Here is a 15,810-nt window from a genome sequence, read left to right as displayed (position 1 = left end):
AGGTGCGAATGGATCGACATAGCTAATGACTTCACTCTCCGGCCTGAGTACTCTTTTCGACTAAGGGCATCGGCTACTACGTTTGCCTTTCCCGGATGATAGCGAATATCGCATTCGTAATCACTGAGTAGCTCGACCCATCGCCGTTGTCTCATGTTGAGCTCCTTCTGATCGAAAATGTGTTGTAAGCTCTTGTGGTCGGTAAAGATAGTGCTCTTCGTTCCATACAAGTAATGTCTCCAGATCTTCAGGGCAAACACTACTGCTCCTAGCTCAAGATCGTGGGTCGTGTAGTTAACCTCATGTGTTTTCAACTGTCTCGAGGCGTAGGCGATGACCTTACCTCGCTGCATCAGAACACATCCGAGTCCTTGGTTTGATGCATCGCAATAAACTACGAAGTCTTCTATTCCTTCAGGAAGGGATAGTATTGGTGCGGTGCACAAGGCTCGTTTGAGCGTTTGGAACGCTCTTTCTTGTTTCTCTTCCCAGTCAAAGGCCACACCCTTCTGGGTTAGGGTTGTAAGAGGCTTCGCTATTCGTGAGAAGTTCTGAATGAACCTGCGGTAGTAACCAGCGAGACCTAGAAATTGGCGAATTTCTGTAGGAGTCTTCGGTGCTGACCAGTTCTCAATGGCCTTAATTTTGGATGGGTCCACGTGGATTCCCTCTTCGCTTACCACGTGTCCTAAGAATTCGACTCTTCGGATCCAAAATTCACATTTCGAGAACTTCGCATAAAGTTTCTCTTTTCGTAATATCCCTAGGACTTGTCGCAGATGATCGCCATGCTCTTTCTTACTTCGGGAGTAGATCAGGATGTCGTCAATGAAAACGATGACGAACTGATCCAAGTAAGGTCGGCATACTCTATTCATCAGATCCATGAAGACTGCGGGCGCATTAGTCAATCCGAATGGCATCACCACGAACTCGTAATGTCCGTAACGAGTTCGGAAGGCGGTCTTCGGCACATCCTCCTCTAGCACTCGTAACTGGTGATACCCGGACCTCAGATCAATCTTAGAAAAATAGTTCGCCCCTTGCAGTTGGTCGAATAGATCATCTATGCGCGGTAGAGGATAACGATTCTTGACCGTTAGTTTGTTGAGTTCTCTGTAGTCGATGCACATTCTGAACGATCCATCTTTCTTTTTCACAAACAACACGGGTGCTCCCCATGGTGAGAAGCTCGGTCTGATGAATCCTTTTCCCAGTAGTTCATTCAGTTGACTGGATAGCTCCTGCATCTCTGCCGGGGCTAATCGATAGGGTGCCTTGGCTACTGGGGTAGCTCCGGGAATCAGATCGATTCTGAATTCGACTTGTCTTACGGGTGGTATCCCTGGAAGGTCCTCGGGAAACACATCCGGAAAATCGCATACGTCGGGCACATCCTTGATGTCCCGGACTTCGCGTTCCACGTCTACAACATGTGCAAGAAATGCGTGACACTCCTTTCGTAAGTGCTTCTGAGCTTGGATACTTGAGATGATTCTAAGAGTGGTACTAGGTTTGTCGCCCAAGACAAGGAAGGTTTCGCCGGTTGGCAGATTAAGGCGAACGGCCTTATCGTAACATAGAATGTCCGCACGATGTGAACTTAGCCAATCCATGCCAATGATGACATCGAAACTCTTAATCGAGACTGGCATGAGGTTGATTTGAAAGGGATTATCGTTTAGAGTTAGGGTGCAGTTTAAGTATATCTCTTTAGTGCTTTCAGTTTTCCCGTTGGCCATTTCTACTATGAACGGTTCACTTAATGATTGTGGTAATGGTTTTAGCATGCTTTTAAAATCGTGACTCACAAAACTCCTTTCCGCTCCACTATCAAACAAAATGCATGCATACAAGTTATCGAGAAGAAACGTACCCGTAACAACAGTAGGGTCCGCAATGGCTTCATCTTGTCCCATTGCGAAAACTCGGCCTCTTCCGCCGGTATTCCTGTTGTTTGCCTTCGGGCAGTCCTTGCGGTAGTGCCCTGTGCTCCCGCACTCAAAGCAAGCGCGGCTTACTCTGGTATTAGCAGTGGGGGCGGATTGTTGGGTTGGCTCCTTGCAATAGCGGGCTGTATGACCCTTCTTATTGCATCTGGTGCATTGAAGGCCATGACAGAGACCGTGATGGTGGAAGTTGCACTGGTTACATTTCGGTAGCTTTCCATTGTATGAACTTGTGGGGGCAGAGTTGGTGGGTACAGTAATGGCGTGGGTCGCTATCACTTGTTGTTTCTTAGGGTTCTCCTGGAGGATTTGTCCCCTCCTCTTGTTCCAAGGCCTACTCTGTCCCTGAGCCTCCCTAGGTGGATTTGTGGCTGTTGTGATGGTACTCTGTTTCGCTCCGTGATCGATGAGTCGTTGTGCCAGGCGTTTAGCGCTGTTGTAGGTGATAGGGTTGGAGGCTAGGACATGCCCTTGAATCTGGGGTGACAACCCCCAAATGTACCTTTCGACCTTCTTTGTTTCTGGGTTGACCATGGTAGGGCACAAAGCAGCGAGATCGTTGAACCTAGCTGTGTAAGCGACTAGGTCAGACCCGACCATTTTCAAATTCCAGAGTTCTTGCTCAAGCTTTTGCACTTCACCCCTTGGGCAGTATTCTTCCAGTAGTAGTACCTTCAGTTCTTCCCAACTCATGGCGTTAGCGACAGTGAGCGTCACTGAGTTCACATGGCTTTTCCACCAAGTGAGGGCTCGATCTATGAAGGTGCAAGCAGCGAACTTAACCTTGCTTGTTTCTTGGCACGAGCAGATCTCGAAGACCGTTTCGGTCTTTTCGAACCATTGCATTAGTGCAATGACTCCTCCTGTTCCATTAAAAGTTTTTGGTTTAGCGTTAGAGAACTCCTTGTAGGTACATTCTCTTCCTTGGCCATGACCAGTGCCATGATTTGGATGATTCGTGCTGCTTCCCGCCCCTCCATTCCCTTGGGAGTTTATTTGCGAGAGGGCTGCGGTTACCGCTGCTGTGATAGCAGCCTGAACCATTGCCGGATCATAAGCTGGTGGTGGAGGTGGTGGTGGTGCCGTGCCCGGCCTGGGCCTTAAGTTTGGACGAGGAGGCATCTTGCTGCCAAAAGAAAAAATATGGAAGAAAATTATAAGTTTTGGCAGTTCAAAGTTGAATGATATTGAGTTAACTGCCTTAAATAGATTTAGAATTTGGTTTGATCAACAATGGGTTTCGAGCTTGATTTATTAATAACGTTTGAATGGATGCACTTATGAGTTGAACGGAATACACATATTTAAAATCAGAGAAGGGGGGTATGCCCCATATATATAAAACATATAGTCGTGTTACATCCGAGTTTAGACAAAACTTTTTGACCTTTCTAAAGGTCTCCGATTACAGAAAGTTTAACGAAAAGGAAATTCTTATCCGAAGTCCTAATTTATAACAAAATTTGAAATCCTGGCAGGCACTACTTGCGACGTAGGTTGCGCTTGGAGCTTGACTCCGCATCTGATTGTTTCGATTCCATTAGGCGTCGATCAAAAGCGGCTTGTTGCTCCCTTAACTCGGCTAGGGCTGCAATTATCTGTGCCTGAAATGCCTCAGACTGGAGTTGGACATTATCTTGTATCTTGTCCAGTCTACGGATATCGGAAGTGTGAACCTGCACTTCCACGTTGATATCCCGGAGTCGGCTTGCTTGTACTCCGGACTGATAGGACTGATTGGCTAACTTACCAACCATTACCGGGAGTGCTCGATCAGCCGAACTGCCACCGCGTACATCGTAGAAGTCCCGACACATGCCGTAGGGAGGGCGTATGCCTTGTTGTTGGCTCCAATGATGTAGGTGACTTCCCCAGACGGGAGTGGGTCCTTGGAAGTTCCTCACATGGACCGGAGGTTGAATGGGTGGTGGATCGATCACTTCAGGTTCTGAGTCAGTACCGGAGTCATCACCCAATTCTATGGGTTCCTCATCCTCTTCTGGATCATCTTCGATCCATCCTCCGTTGCCTTGGTTGGGAAAGTAGGGGTCATTGGGGTGGTGAAATCCAGCCATTTGACTGTACGAGAAATAGGGTCATAAGAATTGAATAAAGTCGGAACATGCAAAACATGTAGGTTAGTTTAAATAGCAATTACTCCTATAGCATTTAAATTATTGTGTTCGATTCTAATAACGGTTTGGTAAGTTTTTAAAATTTGTTGTCCACTGCAGACACCCCTCGGCACACGTTAGTCGGCTCTCGGACAAATATAGTTGATCAGGCTATATCCTTCCCAGTTCCGATTACATGTCCCATGGCGTACCCGTACTGCACAACTCATTAATAATACTTCTAATATGGTACGATGTGGAACTGATACTAAATGAATGCATGCTTACTTACAAAAAAAACTAAATAGATTTAATTTCAAAAGCATGACTCTTCTCAGAGTGTTTTTGCCCAGTTGAGTTTATAGTTGTATAAAAAAAATGGTTTTGATATACTTAATTCACTATAAACGAAGCTCTGATACCAATCTGTCACACCCCCAAACCTGAACGGCGGAATCGTTCGGGGGCGGAGGACATCATATGCAGTATCATAACAGTTCATAGAAAGGAAAGTACACACCACCATAATATAAATATGTTTGAAAAGTTTACATGATTGTAGGTGTTACATGTTTGCAAAAGAAATCAAATATAAAATGGTGATCCAAAATATGTTACTAACGCCAATGCGTTAGTCTTCAGAAGTAGTTGCTACCTGGCTAGCGGTTTCCTGTGAATACAAGTTATTTCAAAGAAAAAGTGTCAACATTTAAGTTGGTGAGTTCATAAGTAGTGTTTTGAGAAGATGTATGCCATTCGAAAGTGTTTGCATGTTATCCAGAAAAACCCTTATTTTCTTATAAAAGTATGCAATGCATATGAATGTTCGTGATGTAAATTGCAACTAATTGTACCGAGAAAATCCCTTATTTTCCTATTAGTTGTTTGGTTTGTATACAGGAAAAACCCTTATTTCCCTGACATAACTGGCAGTCTCTAAGACCGAAAACCGCAAGCAAGCGACGTGCTCGAAAGGTGTGGCATAGTTTTATATAATAAAGCTATACGAAGATCGCATTTGTTAGATGAAGAATAGTTTTAATAGCTACTCTTTCATAAAAGCATAATACCATAATAATTGTATATCCGATGAGTTTTATAACCATACTAAACATAATATGCCTGTAGCGACGTTCTTCAGGCGTCGTAGCGTTATGACAACTGTCACCCCAAAAGACGGACTGTAGCTAACAGTCAGGGCGCGGGATCATGACTTCCCGTATAGATCTATACACATTTGACACGTTCTCCGAACGGGAGACTCTGGTTATAGACAGGACTTGCAGCATTATTTTCTAATAAAGAAAGTAACGTTTGAAGATATACACGACTCATGGATTCTCAACTAGGTCTGTATTAAAGTAGTAGTTTGGATGCAAAGTTTAACTTCTTTCACAATGTTTGACAAAGCATAAATCATAAATTCTTTGAATGCATAAAATGATTTAGTAAAGAATGTTACCCTTGATATGATGTATTTGTATGTAAACGTATAGATAAAACATATTTCTATATATAAACATATTGTATCCCAAGAGGGTAAAGCTGTGTTGTGAGGTGTTTTGCATCATAATAACTTCATAAGATAGTTAAAACAACAGTATGAAAAGTATAGCAAAAGATCGGTGTTTCACACGATTTTAGTCGTGTGTTTACTTGTATTCCTCCCCAAAAAGAGTATAAAACATTTAAAATGTATTTAAAGAGTGTTCGAAGGGGATATGAACTCACTTGATAGTTTGAAGATTGTGAGGTGGAAAACCGAGCAGAGTTTCGTCTCGGGAAACTGATTTTTCTTGGGATTCTCGGGAATCTCGGGAGTAGAATCGGCCTTCGGGACTTGAGCCAAAAAGACCAGAGCTTCGGGTTTGAACGGACACGGAAAACGAGGAAATGCTGAGAGAGAGAGAAGAGAAATGAACCCTTTCTTTGGAAACCCTCGCATTCTATTTATAGGAAGGCAAGTCTGCCTCGGTACGCGGGGCGTACGCTCGTACGCGCTGCGTACGCGTATGTCATGCATGACCGAAGCCTCGACTGCTTCGGTTCGGATGGGACGGGTTCTTGGGTTATCGGGTCGGATGGGACGGGTTGCTGGGGAGGTGGGTCGGATGGGACGCCGGGTCGGATGGGACGTCGGATCGGACGGGTCGGACGGGTCAGACGGGTCGGCTTCCTCGGATATGGCGACGTGGACGATCCGAGGCCAATCCTCTCGGTTACGCGGGGCGTACAGGAGTACGCAGCGCGTACTTCGGAGGAGGACGCTGACTCCTCTTCGGATAATATCCGAATTTTGAATTAAATAATTAATTAATTTATTTAATAAACTTCAAAAATCCATATCTTCTTCATACGAACTCCGTTTTCGATGGTCTTTATATCCACGCGTAGGTGAGACTACGATCTACAACTTTCGTTTAGACTCCGTTGGCAAATTCCAAAATTATTTTTATTATTTATTTTATAACTAATCGTTTTTAAGGAATTTCTTTGAAAAATCATAACTTCCTCATGCGAAGTCAGATTTGGACGTTCTTTTTGTGTACGCTCACGGTTTAATGTTATCTACGACTTTCATTTAGATACCTAAGGCTAAATGTTATCGTATTGAAACTTTGCATTTTTCGTTTGATCGGTGTTGTCGGTTTTGACAGAAATCTTAGAATGGTCATAGCTTCTTCGCCATAACTCAGATTTTAGTGTTTCTTTATTTATTTGGAACCTTTAAGACGATATCTACTACATAGCGTACTCCAAATCAGAGCTTTTGAACAATTCATTTATCGATGATATTCCCATTACATTCAAAAGGGGTTACAAGACTCGGTTTATAATGCCCGGGATAACGGGTTGTTACATTTGAAAAGTTCATTGAATCTCAAAGAATCTAGGAATTTCTAAGAACCATTCAAAAAAACCTAATAGTAAAATATTGCGGTTTTCGTGGTGGAAATTGGTGAATCGTCATTCACCTACCTTTCAAATATGATATAGCTTAGATTACGACATACCTCTTCTAAGTTATATTATATTGTGATTGGATCCTAGCCTTAATATTACATTTGGGTGTTTTATTAAGGACTCTCTTATATCTAAACTAATCTTGTCCTCTCTCCTTCAGATGTCTTTCAATAATGCTTCTGGCTCTAATCCTAATGGCTCCTTTTCCCTTATGAACTTGTGTGGGAAAGTCACCTTTGATGGATCCAACTTTAATGAGTGGATCAGAAACATCAGGATGATTACCCGCTACGAGGACAAAGAATATGTCCTTGACAAGGAGCTTAAGGAGATTAATGAGTCCACTGCAACTCCTCAGGAGATCGCTGAATTTCGGGCGCATGAAAGGGATGCTACGAAAGTGGCTTGCATCATGACTGCCACGATGACAGCGGAACTCCAAAAGTCTTATGAAGATTTCTACCCTTATGACATGCACCAAGATTTGATGGAAAGATACCATCAAAGTGCAAGACAAGAGAGGTATGAGATCATCTGCTCCATGATAACAACCATGATGAAGGACGGGGAATCCGTCACGAGCCACATGCAGAAAATGCAAAGGTATGTGGATCGTTTGCTGAAGCTTAATGTGAACTTCCCGGAGGATCTTGCAATAGATATTATTTTGCATTCCTTACCATCGTGCTATGATCAATTCCGCATGACATATCACATGAACAAGGAAGAAGTCACCCTCAGCAAACTTCAGGGACTTCTCAAGACCGCAGAAACAGGTCTTAAGGGGAAGTCGGTTGCTATCACTCCTACTCAAAACTCTACTCCGGTTTTGGCAATTGGGAAGAATCGAGGGAGGAAGAGAAAGAGCTCTTCTAAGGGTACCAAGGCTCGGACCCTTGATGGCTCTTCTTCAAGTGGAACCAAGAAAGGTTTCGTTACTCCTTCTTCTGACCCAAAAGAGGCTGAATGCTTCTATTGCCATGAAAAAGCTCATTGGAAGCGGAACTGCCCAAAATACCAGCAAGATGTGAAGGATGGGAAAGTTAAACCCAACCATGCAGGTATTTACACTATCATTTCTAATAACTCACCCCATTCTAATTCTTGGGTCCTTGATACCGGGTGTGGTATTCACATTTGTTGTGACTTGCAGGGACTAAGAAGAAGTGAGGATGTGGAGCAAGGAAGGATAAACTTGATCATGGGGAATAGGAAAGTTATACCTGTTACCAAGATTGGAGTTTATACTTTATCGCTAAGTAGTGGGTTTAGTTTAGATTTGAATAAGTGTTGTTATTCGCCAGGAATGGCAAGAAATATTATTTCCTTTCATGCTTTGTACAAACAAGGGTTTACCTTTTCATTTAATAATGAAGTTGGTTCTATAGAAGTTTTCTATAATAATGTCTTTTATTTTAAAGCATTACCTTGTGATGGTGTGTATGAAGCTGTATCTGTTGTAGATAACTTGGGAAATAATGTTTTGTGTATTGATTCTACTAATAATAACTTGGATAAAGCATCATTATGGCATTGTCGTCTTGGACATATAAGCAAGAAACGCATAGGCCAACTCCAAAAAAATGGAGTCTTGGAGTCGTTTGACCTAAAGTCAGATGATAGTTGCGAATCATGCTTACTTGGAAAAATGACAAAGTCACCCTTCACAGGTTCATGTGAGAGGGGTGAAGGTTTGTTGGACCTTATACACACGGATGTGTGTGGACCATTCAAACATGCCACAAGGGATGCTAATCGTTATTATTTGACTTTTACTGATGATTATAGTAGATATGGATATGTCTACTTGATCAAGCATAAGTCAGAGACTTTCGAGAGGTTTAAGGAATTTAAACAGGAAGTCGAGAATCAATTGGGCAGGAACATTAAGATGCTTCGATCCGATCGTGGTGGTGAGTATCTTAGTTCAGAGTTCCTCGACTATCTAAGGGAATGTGGGATAGTCTCACAATTGACACCTCCCAGGACACCACAGTTGAATGGTGTGGCTGAGAGGCGTAATCGAACCTTGTTAGATATGGTTCGTTCCATGATGAGTCGAGCTACGCTACCAATCTCATTCTGGGGGTATGCCTTAGAGACTGCCGCCCATATCCTCAACCTAGTCCCTACAAAGAAAGTTGCCAAAACTCCTCACGAGATGTGGACTGGTAAAGTACCTAAACTAGACCACATCAAGATTTGGGGTTGCGAGGCTTTCGTGAGACGCGAGACTCATGATAAGCTCGAACCCCGAAGCGAGAGGTGTATTTTCATCGGCTACCCACAGCATTCCTTTGGTTACCTCTTCTACAGACCTAGTGACAATGTGGTCTTTGTAGCAAGAAGAGGAGTCTTTCGAGAAAGAGAGTTTATAAGCCAAGGAGACAGTGGGAGGCAAATTGATCTTGAAGAAATTCAAGAATCAAGCGGTGAAGGAACTTCAAACTCTAGCCCTCAACTTGAGGAGGAAACTCCTGTTGAGCCAATTGACAAATCTGTACCTCTGAGACGTTCCACGAGAGTTAGGAGTGCACCTGAGCATTACTATGGATTCCATATTACTGCAGAAGGTGAGACACTTATTAGTGATGAAACACTAGTAAGTCAAGATGACCCTAACAGCTACGAGGAAGCCATGGCAGGCCCCGAGTCTGCTAAATGGAAAGAGGCTATGGATAGCGAGATACAATCCATGTATGACAATCAAGTTTGGAACTTGGTTGAAAATGTACCAGGTCGTAAGACAGTAGGGTGCAAATGGGTCTTCAAGAAGAAGACCGACATGGATGGTAAAGTACACACTTATAAGGCTAGACTGGTTGCAAAGGGCTTCTCTCAAATTCCTGGAGTGGATTATGATGAGACCTTTTCTCCGGTAGCCAAGATTAAGTCTATTCGAGTTCTGTTAGCCATAGCTGCATTTCATGACTATGAAATATGGCAGATGGATGTCAAAACCGCTTTCCTTAATGGAAAGTTGGCTGAAGATGTTTACATGAGTCAGCCAGAGGGTTTTGTCAGCAACGAGTACCCTAATAGAGTGTGTAAGCTTGAGAAATCCATTTATGGATTGAAGCAAGCACCTCGCAGATGGAATCTTTGCTTTGATGAAAAGGTCAAGGAATTTGGCTTTTCTAGGAGTGAAGATGAATCTTGTGTGTATGTCAAGGCTAGTGGGAGTATAGTTAGCTTCTTGGTATTGTATGTGGATGACATACTACTCATAGGAAACGACATTCCAACCTTGCAGGAAGTAAAGTCCTGGCTTGGGAAGTGTTTCGCTATGAAGGACCTTGGTGAAGCTGCCTATATTCTAGGGATAAGAATCTTGAGAGATCGGAGTAAAAGACTAATTGGACTTAGTCAGAGTACCTACTTGGATAAGGTGCTGAAGCGATTCAGCATGCAGGACTCCAAGAAAGGAGAGTTACCCATCCAGAGTAACACCAGGTTGAGTAAGACACAAAGCCCTAGCACTGAGGCTGAGATAGCAGAAATGAGTCGAACACCTTATGCTTCGGCTGTAGGATCGATCATGTATGCTATGACGTGTACTCGACCCGATGTAGCTTTTGCCTTGAGCATGGTTAGCAGGTATCAGGCGAACCCTGGCAAGGCACACTGGACTGCGGTAAAGAATATCCTCAAGTACCTACGGAGGACTAAGGACTGGGTCCTTACCCTCGGTGGGAGTGATAACTTGAGAGTTGTAGGGTATAGTGATGCTAGCTTCCAGACTGATAGGGATAGTTTCCGCTCTCAGTCGGGCTGGGTCTTTACCCTAAACGGAGGAGCAATTTCTTGGAAGAGTTCCAAGCAAGAGACAGTGGCAGATTCTACTTGTGAATCAGAGTATATTGCAGCTAGCAAAGCAGCAAAGGAAGCGATATGGCTGAAGAACTTCATTGGAGACCTTGGAGTTGTACCAGCTATTAAAGAGCCAATGGAAATTTTCTGTGATAGTGAAAGTGCTGTTGCCTTAGCCAAGGAACCACGGGATCATGGGAGATCCAGACACATCGACAGAAAATACCATTTCATTAGACATCGGATCGAAGAAGGACTCCTCGTGGCAAAGAGGGTATCATCGGATGAGAACCCAGCAGATCCCCTCACGAAGGGACTGAGTAGGGTTAAGCATCTCCAGCATGCTCGGAGCATAGGGCTGAAGGATGATATAAGTTTTAGTAGTTAGATAACTCAGAAATTTGTAAAGTGTAATTGACATTTGATGATGAATAAAAGGTGTTTTATTTATGAGTAAAGTGTTGCTATCTCTTGTCAATCGTTTACTATATTTCTTTTGCATGTTTTGACTTCCAGAATAATTTTGTTTGGTGTAACATATTATTCAAACCTCCACAGTCGGTCATATGTCGGAAGTAGGTATGAAACAAGACTGTCATGATGGGTTGTAGAGGTCCAAGGTGTTGGACAAGGCTACAACAATCATGAGTGCTCATAAGTTCTGAGCATTGGACTCAACCCACGCTCACTGGAATCACTTCATGGAATTCTATCTCGAGTGATCGTGAGACGGTAATATCATATAAGTCTTCAAACCTAGAGATATGATTTGTTACTTACAAGTTGGTTATGCATTGACTGTACGAAACCGCATTGGTAACTCGATGTTATAAAACGTACTTTTGTGTGTAATTCAATGAGTGGTAGAACAAACATATAAGTCGAAGTTTATCTGTTCCTTCTTGGATTAGAAGCTGATATCTGGGCCCCTCGATGATTTTGTTTTGACCCATGTACCGGGCCCGGTCAGAACTAAGTTGATGTGTTCAATTGAGTTCTATGTCAAACAAATCGGAAATCGAGAAACAAATGCTGGACAATAAGCAAGACTATGTTCCATGTATTTGTCCGGCTGATATCTAGAACGGAGGATTATATGATCACTTATCTTAAATGGCGTACCATCATCTTCTCAAGTTTCGAGAAACCTTGTAAAGAGCTACGATTGCCGGTCGGTTCCTGAAGTACTAGAGATATAGTTATTAGACTTATCCAAGTGGGAGACTGTTGGATAAGGTGTCTAAGTCCATAACTATTTCGGGCATGTACTTGACCTGACCCGGCATGGTCCATTTGGGTTGCATGGCACCATGCAATTGGATAGACTAAATGAGAGAAATAACACGTGGAGATTATTAATATATTATAAGTTCTAATATATTAATAATATTATTTGATTAGTTGATCAAAGAATTAATTTGGAATTAATTAAGTGATCAAAGGATAACTAATTAAATATATGGGTTGATTGTGTAAATCATCCATATCTTGTATAGTGGGCTAAGAAGCTCCATGGATTATCAAGTTGGGTTCTACCCATAGGATGCTCCATGGATGCTCCATGGGAGTTACAAACCCATGGGTCATGGAAATGAAGAGTCATGACACATTAGGGTTTACATGGTGTAACCCTAGGTGTGTCAACACTATATAAGAAGCATATTCTCCACCAAAATCGGCACTACTACTAAGGAACTAGAGGGCTTGGCCGATTTTTGAGAAGTGTGTGTTATCTCAAGAGTCTTTCCAAGAGCATTTGGTGTTGTGTGAAGCATTTGAGGCATCACACTTGGGGTGCTAGGCTCACAAGGTTTCAAGGAACACAAGCAACAACAAGGTAAGTTATTCTATCTATGACTCTAGTTAAAATTGTTCCCCATGTATGCTAGATAGGAATATAACCTTGGAATTCAACTTTGCATGATAATTAGACAAACATAGATCCAAGGTTATTAGGGTTGCATGTACACTTAGGAAGTGTTAGAATGCTCAAAACCCATCACTACGGTTGAATCAAAGGCTTAGGAAGTGATCGGGACTTGAAATGACCTTGGAAAAGGGATTTACGGTTCTTGAAGGACCCTTGGTGAGTTTATTGCCGTAAAAACAAGGGTTTACGGCCGTAAACACATGTGTGGCTTGTTTTTGCATGATTTGGTGCATCACATGAAGGGATACAAGGTTCTAGACATTAATCCAAGCTATAGGAAGAAGTTAGGGAACCATTTGACCTCCTTGATGAAGCTTACGATCTATGAAGGGGTGTTTATGGTCCAAGAATGTTCTTGGGCCGTATACTTATGTTTACTCCCCAAATGACAAGATTTTGGTGTTCTAAGCTCGTACATGCAAGTCCTTAAGTCATAGCTAAGCACTAGAAAGGATTTGGAAGGGTTTTGGGGCTTCAAAACCCACTTATGGGAGTTTACGGTTTTTGGGACATGTTCCCCAACTGTAAAGACAAGTTTTTGAGAGTTTTGGATGATTTAAACATGGATTTGCAAGCTTATCATGTTAAACAATAAACTAGGATAGATCACTTACGATTTTAGAGCTCTAAAGGGGCGTTTTTGGATCAAAATCTCGAGTTGTAGAGAGTGAGTAGAGAGAGAAAGCAATGAGGAGGTGGGAAAAAGCTCAAATGAAGGTCCACTCACCCTTATATAGGGTTTGAGTTTGTGGCCAGGTGGGGATCTACCCAATACCGACGTTAAACGGAGTTTATGGTCGTACCCGATTAAATGGTCGTAATTAAAATTTTCCAAATGAATTCGAGAGTGTTTCACGTGATTTTATTTCATTTCGACATTTAAGAAATCATAATAAAAATCTTAATTGATTTGCTTAACCCAAAAGTTAATGGAAAAATTTTAATAAAATAATTTTATTAACGGAAATGGGTTACAATGACGGAATAAATTTCGGGTTGTCATAGAGGACCACGACACACATGAATTAGCAAGTAGTAGACGACAGAGGTTGGAGGTGAGGTGCGATTTCAAATTAGTTGTAGTAATCGCTTGCAGTAAAGCGAACTTCGTGATTATGAGTCCAATGTGATTGGTTGAGACAACTCGGTTGGATAGAACGACTATAAAGTCGTATTGCCGAATGTGCTAGGGTAGCCTTGGAGGTTCAACATTTGGGTCGGGAACTGACCTGGTACACAGTGTTGGAAGGAAAATTTGAAAGGAAGTTGGAGCTTACGGTTATGGATATCAAAGGATATTTCCGACCGGGCATGATCGTTCTTCTAGTGTTTGAGAGTAGAGTATTGAGATTCATTTTTCAGAGTGGTTCTGATAGCAGTACTGGTAGCCCTTGATGAGATGTGACCCCTTTGTTCCTTTTGAGTTACGATCTGGATGGACTAGTATGTCTGTGTAAGTCCCCAAATATGCTTGTGTATCAATCAGATCCTATTGATGGTGCGGAATCCCAATCAATTGGATGATGTCAGATCAAAATAGAAGAGAAGGAGAAGAAGAAGATGAATCTATGATGTATTAATGAAATGATTGATGCTCCATACACAAAGTTCACGCACACTCTTCTCTCTTGTTTCTCTCACACCTTAGAATACACACTTAAGCTCCTTTGCTATGTCCCTCACATGCACTCCTCAGCCTATATATATATATATATATATATATATATATATATATATATATATATATATATATATATATATATATATATATATATATATATATATATATATGGACCTAAGGCCAAGCCCAAAATACAAATAATCCAATGCTAGATCGAAAACACATGGGTTTTCGGTCCAAGCTACAATTAATCCTATATTGTTTTTGGCCCGAATAATTAAAACAATAAATGCTTAGAAAAGCAAAGTATAAACCATATTTTTGACCCAACAATCTCCCCCTTGGTTTATAGCTTTCTTTTCTAGTTGACCCAACAAGATCCCCCTAAAAAGTAGCTGGCACTTCTTGTCAATCTTCATTGGGAGCTTGGCTTCAGCTATTATCTTCAAATTCTTCACAATGTCAAAATGATCTTGATGAATCTTCAATGAATGACTTCATCTGGAGTAGTTGGGCTTTTCTTCAAGATTTGACATTGAACGCACATTGGGTGAGGAAGCTTCATGTACTGATTCTTTAAAGATTGCGCTTTCAGCTTGAGAATCTTCAGAGAGAACTAATAGAGAGAAATAATCTTTTGAATCACTTCAGCAGGTACAAAGATAGCAGCAGACTGATTGTGGAGGTTTCAATGCAATCCATCACATAATCTTCAATTATAGCTTCACCATGCTTCTGGGGTTGAAAGATTGAATGTCGAAAGAATAATCTTCATTTCTTGCTCGTTTGAATGAGAATTCTTCGATGATCACGGATAAAGCCTTTGCTCAGAAAATCTTCGATATAGTCTCCATGAGTCTCATCTACATCTGAATTCTTTTTATCAAGACGAAACAAAACTAAAAGAAAACTTAGCACACAATATTTTTGGATTTTTTATATTTTCTAGAAAAATAAAAACATAAACAAAAATATTTTTGGATTTTTGATTTCTCTGAACAAGAAATAAAACGGAATATAACAATATTTTTGGATTTTTAATTTTCTGATTTTTGGTTGATTTTTGATTTTTTTAATACTCGCCCTAAATTTGTGCATAGAGGAAAACTACGAACAAATTTAACAAAAAAAAATATATTTGGGATCAAAGTTGTTAGACAGTCTTAATCCGTTTGTCAGTACCTTCCCCTTCATGAATTGATCTGGTCGATCGCCGGTATTGTGGTCCACTTAAGCATGAAAAATTGTGACAAATTTTGGACATGCTATAAGTGACAAGACAAGTTGATCCTATGTTCCTAGATAAAACTTCCTAAGGACCATTCATTTGACGACGACCAAGGATATTGTTGTCCACCTAAGTTGAGCAGTGAGATCTACAGATAACCGATAAATCATTCAATTTTAATTGTACTAGAACGT

This window comes from Lactuca sativa, chromosome 5, assembly GCF_002870075.4.
Source record: "Lactuca sativa cultivar Salinas chromosome 5, Lsat_Salinas_v11, whole genome shotgun sequence".
NCBI classification, from domain to species: domain Eukaryota; kingdom Viridiplantae; phylum Streptophyta; class Magnoliopsida; order Asterales; family Asteraceae; genus Lactuca; species Lactuca sativa.
Note: the sequence above shows the minus strand (reverse complement) of the source record.